The sequence below is a fragment of the Littorina saxatilis genome, linkage group LG9, assembly GCF_037325665.1.
Source record: "Littorina saxatilis isolate snail1 linkage group LG9, US_GU_Lsax_2.0, whole genome shotgun sequence".
In the NCBI taxonomy this organism is placed as follows: domain Eukaryota; kingdom Metazoa; phylum Mollusca; class Gastropoda; order Littorinimorpha; family Littorinidae; genus Littorina; species Littorina saxatilis.
In genome coordinates, this window is record NC_090253.1 from 8,996,560 (window position 1) to 9,010,380 (window position 13,821).

Genomic DNA, 13,821 nt, shown 5'->3' on the forward strand with positions numbered 1-13,821 from the left:
TCATTTTTCAATCAATTTGATTGAAATTTTGGCCAAGCAATCTTCCACGAAGGTCAAACTTCGGTATTGCATTTCAGTTTGGTGGCTTAAAAATTAATCAATGACTTTGAAATTTTTTATAAAATGATCCAAAATTACGTTCATCTTATTGTTCATCATTTTTTGATTTCAAAAACATATAAATATGTTATATTCGGATTAAAAACTCTGAACGCTCTGAAAATTAAAAATATAAGAATTATGATTAAAATAAAATTTCCGAAATCGATTTAAAAACAATTTCATCTTATTCCTTGTCGGTTCCTGATTCCAAAAACATATAGATATGATATGTTTGGATTAAAAACACGCTCAGAAAGTTAAAACGAAGAGAGGTACAGTAAAGCGTGCTATGAAGCACAGCGCAACCGCTGCCGCGCCAAACAGGCTCGTCACTTTCACTGCCTTTTGCACTAGCGGCGGGCTACGTTCAGTTTCATTCTGTGAGTTCCACAGCTTGACTAAATGTTGTATTTTCGCCTTACGCGACTTGTTCTACATTTGTCATGAAGGCGCTTTCCATTCGTAATCCGTAAACGAAACAGGGCGATACTCCCTTACAAAGCATACACGCGCTCGTAAACATACACTCACAGACACACACCATTCATATGACCACACGCAAACACAAACAACCATGTACGCGCAAGTGTGTGAAAATCACACCGGCATTATTGTAATAGGATTATATATAATGAGTAGGATGTTCTTGTTTTTGTTTACTGTGTGCATTTGTATGCTGGTGCATGTGCTCATCTCAATGAAAAGGGCCCAAGGCCTACTCATTAAAACATTCAGACTTCAGACTTCTCTCTCTCTCTCTCTCTCTCTCTCTCTCTCTCTCTCTCTCTCTCTCTCTCTCTCTCTCTCTCTTCTCTCGCTCTCTCTCTCTCTCTCTCTTTTTTTTCTCTCTCGCTTGGAGACCACGACATCAAGTAAAAAGTCAAAAAAAAAACAATAAGGCATCCACTGACGGAAGTATCACTGTGTTCTGCCGATGTTTTCTTTGAACTCGGGTTTGTTAAAAACAACGGCAGAACACAGTAAAGGAAGTTGCTGTGTACTGCCGTTGTTTTTTGAGAACTTAAAGGGATAGTGTCCGCCGGGAAAAGGCCTTCAGATCGCTTTCAAAGCATCACCGTAAGATTCTACGTTACAAATAATGCTACCATCCAAGAGGAATAACTTAACTTTGCAAATTCAACAGTTTTGATAGCTAATTAATTGTCGTAACAGAATCCAAGGAAAGAGCACTCTTGTAATGATTGGGTGATTTCCCTTGTCAACTGTGTCAACAATGGCGACTTCCTGCGATCATTGTAGTCTGAAAGTGAAAAGGTAAGTGTTAACGTTGTCTGACAGGAAATAAAGCTTTCAATAGGACAAGTCAGTATCAGTGTACAAGTTGCTCTCAGCAGGACTACAAATGAATCGATCGATGCGAGTCAAAAAGCCCTGTAGCACTCAAAATGATTCGCCCTGACGAAGATCATACTCGTACTTTGTTTAGGAGCAGTACTCATTCAGATTATCTTGGACATATGTGTTGCCTGTTGGTGATCATTTCAAATATATGTCTCTAAAGTTGTGCTTTTACCTATAAGCTTATGCATTTGTTTCAAATTCCATTCATGTCACTGATCGAACACAGGGAACAGTAAACGTGCGAGAGTTCGAAGCAAAGCGCATTCATGTTTCAGACAAATAGAGAGCTCTGAAAATTATGTCTTTTCTCATAATAGTAACCCAAAAGAGAAGAAATTATACTTATCCCTCTGAACAATGTCGAGGATATCAGTGTCTTGTGCATTTGTTGTGTGTGTGTGTGTGTGTGACTTGTATCACTGTGTGTGTGTGTCACTGTGACTGTGTGCATGAAACATGTGACTGTGTGTGTGTGTGTGTCACTGTGTGCATGAGTGTGATTATGTGTGTGTTTGTGTGTGTGTGTGTATTATGCTTGTGATATAATCACATAATATATATAAATTGTATTTTTGTATACACGTGAAAAAAAGAGTACAAACTACACTGTTGTGTGCGTGAACGTTGTGTGCCAGCTGTCAAAACTCAAGTGAGCTTTTCCTGATTATGATTGAAGTTTGCTACAAATAACTCATTAACTGTAACTGAACCGGTACTAGCACTAGTAGCAGCCGAAGCACGCAATATCCTGCTTACCAAGATGGCCGCCGCTTAGAAAACCAGTGGCTGTGACGTCACGATCGCATTGCCGATTGATTAATATATAGTGTATTCTTTTCAAGCATTTGTCTTTATTTTCAGGCTATGGAAGTTTTACATTCAAAACAACAAGCGGCCAGGCTGCTCGTTCAACTTCAAGAGAAAAGTGCACATCGAGGCAGGATAGGGAGAGGAATTAGCAGAGGTGTGAGCTAATGCAGAGGCAAGGACTGGTCCAAGTCTTCTCAAACTGAAATTGGTTTGCTGGGCAAGGGGAAGGCTGATCCGAATAACAATTTGAAGGTAAGTGAGGACTAGTTATACTTATAATATTAATAGATACTTTCTTTGTGTGCAGGAGTTAAAAGAAAAAGACTTATGATGTTAGAGCCAAGGGTAATTTTGTGAATTCCAATAGAGTGCTATCACAGAAAATGAAGAAATTACATTCATCCAACTGAACAATGTCAAGAAAATCAGTGCGTGTTGTGTATTTGTTATGTGTGGATGTGTGTGTTTTAGGAATGTAATGTGTGCAGAAAATAAGTAAAATTGTGTGTAAGTGGGGGTGTAAATAGTGGTCTGGGTGGCCCAAAAACCAATTTGAAGGTGAATCAGGACTATAGTTATAAGTACTTTCTCTCACTGCTTCCCCCCCTCAACCCCCACGCCTCCTCCAAACTCAATCATTCGAGTAAGTACCTTTTTATTCTGCAAGATTTGTGAGGTCGAAGACTTTGTTACAGGGTATACTAAATAATGACTAACGGTGAGGTTTTTAGGTCTCAGTCACAAATTACATTACCGGTGCTTTTTTTTTCATTCTAGTACTTTCTAGGGAATGTGTGTATTTCCTGGTTTAAAAAAATATTGAAAAAGAATGAAAATTCAGCTTCAGCATCCAGATTTTGTCAAGATATTTTGTGCAGTTATATTTCAGTACCCACAACCTTTTAGTGTCTCATAAAGGGAAATAAATGAACAGTCCTCACAATTAGGGTGCTGTACCGTTAACCCCCCCTTTTAAAAACCTTTACAATTCAAGATCTCCCCTATATTTAGACCTTGCTTTTCAGATTTTCTGGTCATAACCTATGAAAATTCACCTTCATTTTAAGACTTCCTATTTTTAAATACCTGATTTTATCAGATTTTGGGAGATCGTAAAAGGGGGTTCCACTGTAATATGAATTCTGTTTTAGCTACACCTGTATGCTGTTTGTAAAGAAGGATATTTTACAGATTGAGGGGATCATTTCTGCCTCCATAATGATCGTTATGATCTGACACATTGGCTAACAGATTCCATGATCATGCTGTTATGTAGGAAGTCATAATAATGATGTGTAGGTTTTTGAATTGTGTCTGCTTTGCAGTTCAAATAGATGTCTGCCTTCCTGTTCAATTTTTTTTTAAACAAGACAATCCCTGAAGCACATTTTCCAACCACATGTCAAACAGCAGTTCTGCTTAGCTTGAAACATCAGTATTGAATAATTATATCAAATTGACCTTTTTGCGGTTGAGCACTTGACAGATACTGCTACAATACCTCTTGTAGAGAAAAAAAATTAGAGATACAGTGGAGCCCTTTTAAGATATATATGTATATACAGCAAACTCAATCAAAGAAAAGCAGAATGTCTTAGAATAGAGGTTATAAACAGGAATCTGAGAAAGTAGTGTCTTTTAAGACAAATGTTGTTGTGTTTTTTTTAAAAGGGGGGGGGGGGGGGGCAAAGTTAGGGTTTCACTGTACAATGCAATGGTAAACTGGGCATTCATTCCAAGTAGCTAAAGATGTGTAACTGACACTTTTGCTCGTCAGGAGCACTAGAACACGTCACATTTTCAGAATGCTAAGTGTGTCAGAATGCTAAAAATATGGAAAGCCAATGCCCACAGGTATATCCCATCCCCCCTCTCCCACCCACCACCACCTTTTACTCACACTTGCAATCCATTACGTACATGTATGAATAGATTACAAACACTCTTTTGTAACTCTTTATTTTCACACTTTTTCTTGCATTTGGTTAATTTTTTCAACCCTTTTCGAAGTTTGAATTAAGTGTCTTCACTGATGGGTGATTTTCTGTTTATGCTCCAGGACTTCAAGGCACTGGTGCTTGATGACAGCAGGCTCCTACTGGCCCACACACAAAGAAGAGATTGAAGATGCCCTGGTCCTGGAAGAAGAAGAGGGAAAGATCAATAAAGCCAAACGATACGCATCATTCAGAGTTATATTGAGGAAAGATATTGGCTATTCGGGTGAAGGTGTAAGAGTTGCCATGTGCAGTTGCTGTGTATGGGTCATAGGAATGACATTATAGATCCAACTGGCCAGTACACTGACTTTCTTCCTTGTTGCCTGCATTGGAGTACATTGTGGTGTTAAACAAAGTGAAGTGCGTTTCTGTGTGGGTTGGTTTACACATGCTCTGTCACATTCCATATTAGACGGCCAGCTGAGACTACAAAATAGTGCATGTTTGTACATTAAAAAAACAATTAAAAGGAATTCTAACCAGAACCAATCGATACATAAATGTTATTTGTATTTTTGACCAAAATATGACATTTTACACACACCTTGACAGTCCTTGTTCACCTTGAGGAACACTGACTGTCTCAATCTGTGTAAAATGTCATAATTTGGTCAAAAATACAAATAATGTATATTGTTTTTATATTTAGTCAAGTTTTGACTAAATATTTTAACATCGAGGGGGAATCGAAACGAGGGTCGTGGTGTATGTGTGTGTGTATGTGTGTGTGTGTGTGCGTGCGTGTAGAGCGATTCAGACCAAACTACTGGACCGATCTTTATGAAATTTGACATGAGAGTTCCTGGGTATGATATCCCCATACCTTTTTTTCATTTTTTTGATAAATGTCTTTGATGACGTCATATCCGGCTTTTCGTGAAAGTTGAGGCGGCACTGTCACGCCCTCATTTTTCAACCAAATTGGTTGAAATTTTGGTCAAGTAATCTTCGACAAAGCCCGGGGTTCGGTATTGCATTTCAGCTTGGTGGCTTAAAAATTAATTAATGACTTTGGTCATTAAAAATCGGAAAATTGTAAAAAAAAATAAAAATTTATAAAACGATCCAAATTTACGTTTATTTTATTCTCCATCATTTGCTGATTCCAAAAACATATAAATATGTTATATTCGGATTAAAAATAAGCTCTGAAAATTAAATATATAAAAATTATTATCAAAATTAAATTGTCCAAATCAATTTAAAAACACTTTCATCTTATTCCTTGTCGGTTCCTGATTCTAAAAACATATAGATATGATATGTTTGGATTAAAAACACGCTCAGAAAGTTAAAACAAAGAGAGGTACAGAAAAGCGTGCTATCCTTCTTAGCGCAACTACTACCCCGCTCTTCTTGTCAATTTCACTGCCTTTGCCATGAGCGGTGGACTGACGATGCTACGAGTATACGGTCTTGCTGAAAAATGGCATTGCGTTCAGTTTCATTCTGTGAGTTCGACAGCTACTTGACTAAATATTGTATTTTCGCCTTACGCGACTTGTTTTAATGTACTGTAATCTACCTTGTAAGCGCTGTTAGTACCTAGTAAACGCCCACCCCCAAGATTTGGATCAGTGTTTGAACATATGTTGTGTGTGTGGTGTTTTTTATATTTAGTCAAGTTTTGACTAAATATTTTAACATCGAGGGGGAATCGAAACGAGGGTCGTGGTGTATGTGCGTGCGTGTGTGCGTGCGTGCGTGTGTGTGTGTGTGTGTGTGTGTGTGTGTGTGTAGAGCGATTCAGACTAAACTACTGGACCGATCTTTATGAAATTTGACATGAGAGTTCCTGGGTATGAAATCCCCGAACGATTTTTTCATTTTTTTGATAAATGTCTTTGATGACGTCATATCCGGCTTTTCGTGAAAGTTGAGGCGGCACTGTCACGCCCTCATTTTTCAACCAAATTGGTTCAAATTTTGGTCAAGTAATCTTCGACGAAGCCCGGGGTTCGGTATTGCATTTCAGCTTGGTGGCTTAAAAATTAATTAATGACTTTGGTCATTAAAAATCGGAAAATTGTAAAAAAAAATACAAATTTATAAAACGATCCAAATTTACGTTTATTTTATTTTCCATCATTTGCTGATTCCAAAAACATATAAATATGTTATATTCGGATTAAAAACAAGCTCTGAAAATTAAATATATAAAAATTATTATCAAAATTAAATTGTCCAAATCAATTTAAAAACATTTTCATCTTATTCCTTGTCGGTTCCTGATTCCAAAAACATATAGATATGATATGTTTGGATTAAAAACACGCTCAGAAAGTTAAAACAAAGAGAGGTACAGAAAAGCGTGCTACCCTTCTTAGCGCAACTACTACCCCGCTCTTCTTGTCAATTTCACTGCCTTTGCCATGAGCGGTGGCCTGACGATGCTACGAGTAAAATGGCATTGCGTTCAGTTTCATTCTGTGAGTTCGACAGCTACTTGACTAAATATTGTATTTTCGCCTTACGCGACTTGTTTATTATGTGCACAGTTCTGCACCTTGTAGAGACATTTTCATTCTAGAGAACGCTGACAGACAGCTGTATATTTATTTATTTCATACTCTCGGCACTGGAGTATCTCTAGATAGCCCCTCAAAAAGAAGACGAGGGAGGGTCTTCTGAAGTTGAAGAGGTCTGCTTTCAGTGATTTCCAGGGAGCATGTGAAACGACCAGTGTTTTATAACACCATTTCCCTCTGAAAGATTTTAGCTTTCTAAAATAAACTTACCCCTTTCTTCGTCACATCAATGTCTTGGATCAGTATCAAAGACTGACAGAATGACTATTCATTTCGTGTTTTTTAGGATGTGTGTACATTCACTCTCACTGAATGAATTTTTGTGTTTGGTTTTTAGTGTTTTTTCTTTCTGTTTAGACACTTGCATATCAAGCGAAAGATACATACAGGGTGACTATTTGTGCATGGAAACAGCTGACATGAGCAATAAAGTCTGGGCAAGAGTCCTGAAAGTGTATTGATTAATGCGTTGAATTCACAGGTCTAGTAAAACTTGTGCAAGACAAATATACAGGTGTTGAAAAGTGCTCGAATTCCAAGAATAGTTTCATGTGTAGCACCTTTGAACTGTGCAGCGAGGATGTGTGCCTGTGGATTTGAGATCTACATGGAATAAAATAGACACTGTTCTTGACAATTGAGTATGTTTTTGTGTGCGCATGTTGTTTGGTTTATTGATAATAATTGACTTTTGGTCAAGATGTAACCATGAATTTCTGTAGCAAAGATGCAATGATAAAAATAGACAGAATATGATCAAATAATAAGACACTGGGCTGCAAATTGCTTTTAATTGTTATTGTATTTATCTGTAAACTGATCATGATTTCCATGGCATGATTAATGCAGTGGAACCTCCCTTCTATGACCCCCCAATTTAAAACTCCCTTCTTTTTAAGACCTTGTTTTCTCACATTTTCTATTCATAACCTCTGTAAAATTACCCCCATTTTAAGACTCGTTCCTTTTTTAGACTCGATTTGAGGTCGTAAAAGGGGGGTGCCACTGTAGTAATAATGCATCTTCAGAAATTGAACACAGGTGCTGCAGTTTTTTTATAACCATGAAGAAGAAAAATACTGTTTCAAAACTTTGACAGTGTCTTATCCTCAAACGTACACCTTTTTAAAGAATCCATAACTTTTAATCACTCAACAAAATTGCCTGCAGCTCAAGTGAACCTACATGGGGAACAATTTGCCACACTCAAGGAATCGGTTCCTGACAACATGACAGAGATAGTTACTCAAGATAAAAGATAAGCTTGACTTACATCAGAATTATGAACATTTAAACTCACCTTGAGCTTTGTCCGAAATATTTTAAACCATTATTGCCACACATTGCAAGAATGTTTGATGTCCGGGTGCTTTTCCCCTGAAAATTAAAAAAAATAGTTTTAGTAATTATAGCAACATATAAACCACTAAGTGTAAACCAAAGGCTGGCCAATTACATACAGTTCTACAGCAACATCAGTTCTGAACATGAAGCTTTCAACATGCACAGCGACACTTAAAAACGGCAGTTAAAAAAGAAAGGATGAATGAGATTCTGCCGCATTTAGTGTTTGCTTCAATGAACGCCGTCCGAGGAAGAATGTGATCCTTTCACAAAGCCTTACAATAAGCTTCAATCATAGTTTTTCCAGCAAAATCACAACATTAAAAACTTTAGGCACAGAAAAACTCATACCGCTGACAATATAAAATATCAGTTATAAATAACATTTTCTGTTGCATGCACTACATCCAAAGACTGTGCTGACTGACCTTACTTTTTCCATCTCAAAACAATTTTTAGGGGGATTACCTACTCTGTCTGTCTGTCACAGTGTCAGTCTCAGTCTCCTCTAGACAGTGCACCACAAGAGCTTGTACCCAACTGCCATGCAGTTGATCATTATTTACTCCTGCATGTACGCCCTTACTAGGCTAGCGAATGCGTAGTATGTAGTTGTAAGAAGACTGTAGGGATGAAGGAGTAAATAATGATCGACCGGCACTTTGATACAAGCTCCTGTGCAGTGCACAGATACACACACACACACACACACACACCGTGGCGTGTCCGTGTTCAAACCAAAACTGGACTCAATCGATCCTGCACACTACACGTTCGTGCACTCGCTTGATGGATGCTTCATTCGCTCAACACACCAGCAGACACACAGACAAAACGGCAGCAACATTTGTCTAGGTCTGTCCAAAGTCTACACAACACTTGCTTTACTTACAAATCCCGGCAGCAGGAGAGAGCTCTGCGTCGTGGGTAGTCAGCGCACACCGCCACACGACGGTAACACTCATGCAGTTCAATCCAACTTTCCCACTGATTGCTGTTGATAACTTTGCATTTTGTGCGTCGAGCATGACTTTCTCGTGATTCTGTGTCGTTCCCAGTCAGTCTGCTGCTTTCTGAACCACCTTGAGTCGATTTCTTACTGAAACGTGTGGGCTTGTTGTCACAAAGCGGCCATCCCATCCGCCATTGTTTTGAGTCGTCATGAAAACGGCACGCTCGCGACGAAAACCAGTCTATGACGGCCAATTTTAATCTTCAAATGGTGGAGAGCAGACGTCAAAAAACTCATTTTGATTTAATTATTTAGCATACTTGTGGTGCTTTATTGAGCAAACCGGGCCAGGTGCGTCTTAATTAAGGTACACTAGATTCCCCAAAATCTTCAAATCGGCCGAATTCGACAAAAAAAACTCTCCAAAATGGCGGCGCGGACACTATATCTTTAAATCGGTTTAAAATGGACTTACTTTATGAAATCTCAGGAACTAAGCGTCATTGAGACCTAAAATTTACTGACAAAATGCGCGCTGATGTGCTCATAATGATGACATAAAAATCTCATTTTTGACAAAAATGGACTTGCTGTGTTGTGTCAGAGGAGGGCAGAATGGTCCATGTCGTTGATTGCAGACGACAGTTATAGTGCGCATATCCCTTTGCGCATGTATCCACAGAAATCACCGAACATTGAAAAACCCACGGACATGTAAACGGAGAAGACTCGAGATAACCGGATGTTTGGCATTACGTCAATATGCCATGATTCATATGACGTCATGACGTATCATGCTTGCCTACGTATATTCTATGTTCGAAAGTCTGGCTTCAGTTGGGGATTCGCGTGATGAAGACTGCGGTAAATCTGTAGATGATAAGAGAACAAGGATTGTCTCAGAAGAAAGTCAACGACTAAATGTTTCAGACCGGTAACTTCATTTCAACATTGCATACATGGATGTTCCATGAGGACAGTTTGCTGATTATGTGTGAAACATTTGAATGACCATCTGCTAGAATCAGAGATAGGTCGCTTCAGATTGCAACTTCTTGAACTTTGCAAGGTCTTTTGCCTGTTAAAGAACTGGATTTTACACGTAATGTATTTCATGTATGGTAAGCAACAAAAAAAACCAGCAAAAGGCATCGCCTGTTGACCAGTCACAGAAACAAACCTGGCAAGGTATGCGTGTACTTTATACGAGTCGCAGAAACCGGAACCATGCGTCTTTGTTAAAAGGATATCGGCAAAAAATTCCCAACTTCCGTAGCGTTATCCTTTGATGATCGGAATAGGGATGTGTGAGACCATCCAATCACAGCCCCCAAATTCCCCTACGTGTCTATCAGAATAGCTATATTCTTGTATTTTTGTTGTTGTTACATTTTGTAAAGTTTTGACTAAATTGTTTAACATAGACAGAGAATCGAGACGAGGGTGGTGGTGTATGTGTGTGTGTGTGTGTGTGTGTGTGTGTGAGTGTGTGTGTGTGTGTGTGTGTGTGTGTGTGTGTGTGTGTGTGTGTGTGTGTAGAGCAATTCAGAGAAAACTACTAACCAATCTTCATGAAATTTCACATGAGAGTTTGTGGTTGTAATATCCCCAGGTGTTGTTTTTTCCCCGATTAATGTCCTTGATGACGTCATATCCGAATTTTTGTGAAAGTTGAGGTAGCACTGTCACACCCTCGCTTTTCAACCAAATTGGTGGAAATTTTGGCGAAGTAATTTTCGACGAAGCCCGACCTTTGGTATTGCATATCAGCTTGGAGGCTTAAACACTAGTTAATTAGTTTTCTCATTAAAGTTGTCATTAAAATCGAATTTTCACAAACAGGTTTAAAAATGATTGCATCGTATTTCTCAAATTGTCCTGAATTCAAAAATATTACATATGTCATGTTTACTCTAAACATGTGCTCAGAATGACCGAAAATAGGTTAAGTAAGTACTGCTATGCACACTACCCGGAGACGAGCGTCACCCGTCTCTGTGTTGGGCTTGGTTACTCGAGACTATCTTAAATATAGTCTTGGCGATGACTGTTTTTTGTGTTTATCTGTTACTTTAATGCCGACAGCTTGATTAAATGTTTTTATATCGCTTCACGCGACTTGTTGATTTATCCCAAAGGTTTTGAGTCGTGTATTGAAAATTTAATAGAGTGCGTAAGTGCCCTTAAATAGCTTTCCCAGAATTCCGTATTCTATTTTTAGTACGGGATATTCCCAATAAAAGGTCAAAGGGCATATGTATCACCGCGTGTCAACTTAAAGTAATGGTAGTAGAGTACTTCTAGTACGGTAGACTTCTGACAAAACTCAATATGTTCGCACCATGGTACCTTCAGAGTCAACAACAAAGCGGGCATTGTCCAAATAACGTGCTGAAGTGCAGCTATCTGATCGAGATCTTGAAGTCTTACATTCTTCGTGCGATTGTCTGGCTCTGCCCGCCCCCCCCCCCCCCCCCCCACCACCCCCAGCTCCACTCTACCCCACACTTCGCACAATACGTCCCCCTTCTCTCTTTCAACCTTCTAAGAATTCTATATTTTGTTGTTTTTGGACTGCTCTCAGGGCTTCTCAGAATGATTATACATATATTAAAATTGTTCACTCACTAAGACACAGTTGAGGTCGACAACGCTGCATTTCTTTCGCGGTTGACCGCTTATGCCCCCATTCCACACAACCGTTCTAGGTCCCGTTCCCGTACCGACGAAGGAACGGTGCAGGTACAGGGCGGGGATATAGCTCAGTTGGTAGCACGCTGGATTTGTATTCAGTTGGCCGCTGTCAGCGTGAGTTCGATCCCAGGTTCGGCGGAAATTTATTTCAGAGTCAACTTTGTGTGCAGACTCTCTTCGGTGTCCGAATCCCCCCCCCCCCCCCCCCCCCCCCCCCCCGTGTACACTACATTGGGTGTGCACGTTAAAGATCCCACGATTGACAAAAGGGTCTTTCCTGGCAAAATTGCTTAGGCACAGTCAATAATTGTCTACCTATACCCGTGTGACTTGGAATAATAGGCCGTGAAAGGTAAATATGCGCCGAAATGGCTGCAATTACTGGCCGTATAAAATTTCATCTCACACGGCATCACTGCAGAGCGCCTAGAACTGTACCCACGGAATATGCGCGATATAAGCGTCATTGATTGAGTGATTGATTGATATCAAACAAACACCCTAATTGGCTTTTACTTCAACAATCCACAAGTTCAAACCCATTCATCTTATGGATTTTGTTACGTATGACCAATGTTTGTTTGTTTCCCAGCTCGTTATGAATTAAAATTCGCGGAAATTATGACAAATAACTGTATTGTTTAGACACGCAACACATGCAGTTCGTTCTTGATTTGATGGAAATGTGATAGTTGTCTTTCTTTCTTGAAGTGTGTCATCCCGCTCTGGGACAGTACTCCCGCAATTTTAAACACGTTCAATTGCCTTGCCAGCTACCACACAAGCATTTGTTTCTCAGAATTCCCGGGGGCTGCACCCTCGTCGGCCCTTTCAACTCAACCATTGTAGTGTAGCGAAAAGAGGGGGGTGGGGATGGGTTCGTATGGCGGGGGGAGGCACGTCAGGATATTGTCGCCTGCAAAATATGCAGCGTCCAAAAAGTCGGCCAGTGTTATCCGATATTTTCATCATGTCAAGTCATGTTGGTGTCAAATACGGTGCGATTTGAATGGTGGCTGTAAACACGTTTGAGATCTACATACCTTACACGAATTCTTTATAATGTCAGCTGAAACTTCGAACATTGATTCTCAGAAACTGAGACAGACCCTGCCATTCCTTAACAGCGGGGATCGGTGTGGTTTTTTTTCAGGGTGAAGTTGATCTCACTTTTGTTTACGTTCTCTCCAGTGTATAATCTAAAAGCATTTTTTCTCATCAAAACAGGTATGGGTGGTATACGTATTACAGTTCAAAATGTAGCACGTTAACTGAGGGGGTATTTACTTGTAACCGTGCTTCAATATATACCTTACCTTGTAACCTTGCCTATAACAAAGTTCAAAATTAGTAATTATTGTTTAACCTTTGATTTCATGCTTGTGTGTGTTTCATGCTTTATTTGGGGGTCCGGGATGAAGGCAGTTGTTGAACCACCTAACATCGTGCGTTTTGTGGTGTTGTAACTGCTGCCTGGAGTTCCTTAAGAGTGTTAATTAGAATTAAAGTGTGTGAGCATGTGTGTGTGTGTGTGTGTGTCTGTGTGTGTGTGTGTGTGTGTGCGTGTGTGTGTGTACGTGTGTGTGTCTGTGTGTGTGAGTGACAAAAGTTTTCATAGAAACAATTCTCTGAACAAGGAATGCAGCTCAAGCGAAGAACGCAGAAAGGAAATCACTGTTTTTCTAGGTCTTTTCTTCTTTTCGACGTGATTGACTGAGCAAAATTCCCAATATGGATCGGGTCTTCGTTAGCTCTGAGAAACAGTGTTTGTGTAATGGTGCACCCCACTGACATCCCTTGTGATGGATGGATGAAATGTGTTGACTGTGCAAGATTGTACTGTTTAAAGATGTTTTTCAAATGCTTTGTCAGTGCGTGTTGAATGCTCTTTTATTTCCTTCTGTCGGTGTATTTGTCTGTCTGCCGATCTGCATGTTTAGCGTGTATGTAAGTTTATATGATTGTATATATGTGTACTCGGCAGTAAACAAAAGTATAATTTCGTGTCATGGACTTCGCAAAGGATTCT

At 39.5% G+C, this 13,821-nt stretch overlaps 2 long non-coding RNA genes across 2 annotated transcripts; one reads left to right on the forward strand and one right to left on the reverse strand.

Moving 5' to 3' along the window:
• Window positions 1–1,125: 1,125 nt before the first annotated feature.
• Window positions 1,126–7,544, forward strand: LOC138975229 (uncharacterized). The gene is made up of 3 exons (XR_011458557.1): window positions 1,126–1,377; window positions 2,326–2,526; window positions 4,334–7,544. It is a non-coding gene; the product is annotated as an uncharacterized lncRNA (long non-coding RNA).
• Window positions 4,217–9,504, reverse strand: LOC138975228 (uncharacterized). The gene is made up of 3 exons (XR_011458556.1): window positions 9,039–9,504; window positions 8,103–8,179; window positions 4,217–4,412 (listed from the first exon to the last, which is right to left on the reverse strand). It is a non-coding gene; the product is annotated as an uncharacterized lncRNA (long non-coding RNA).
• Window positions 9,505–13,821: the final 4,317 nt, after the last annotated feature.